We start from the raw sequence: 514 nt of genomic DNA, 5'->3' as shown, positions 1-514 counted from the left end.
GATCTTTTCCACCGTTACCGATGTTTCTGCAGAGGCTGGGGTTTGCCCAGCGCCTCTTTCACCCCAACACCTGATCCCACATCCTACAAATCTGAGTGCTAAAGGTAAGCTGCCTGTTAAAACGACGCTGGATGGCAGCCAGAATCGGCATCGTCCACCTCCGACAGAGCCTCCAGGTGACCAGAGCCTCTCCGCTGCTGGCCCATCCCCCGGGGCTCAGCCAGACCCCAGGAGAGAGCTGAGCGCACAGCGCGGGAGGAGGAAACACTGACGACGGGGGCTGGAGGGTAGGTAGGGAATTCCCCTGGCTCCTCTCTCCCCCGGCGGAGCAGTGCAAAGGAGCCGACTTGCACACAGCAGCTCTTTGCCGCGTGCATCTGGGGCACCCACCGGGACAAGATGTGGGGATGCCACATCACCCTGTAAGCTCCTGGGGGGGGCCGCAGGGCTTCCTCCCCACTTAAAAGCTCCCCAGGATGCCGGGGCAATGCCAAGCGCGGATCTAGGCCTGCTG

This window comes from Eurypyga helias, unplaced genomic scaffold (genome assembly GCF_000690775.1).
Source record: "Eurypyga helias isolate BGI_N326 unplaced genomic scaffold, ASM69077v1 scaffold23365, whole genome shotgun sequence".
Classification (NCBI taxonomy): Eukaryota; Metazoa; Chordata; class Aves; order Eurypygiformes; family Eurypygidae; genus Eurypyga; species Eurypyga helias.
Note: the sequence above shows the minus strand (reverse complement) of the source record.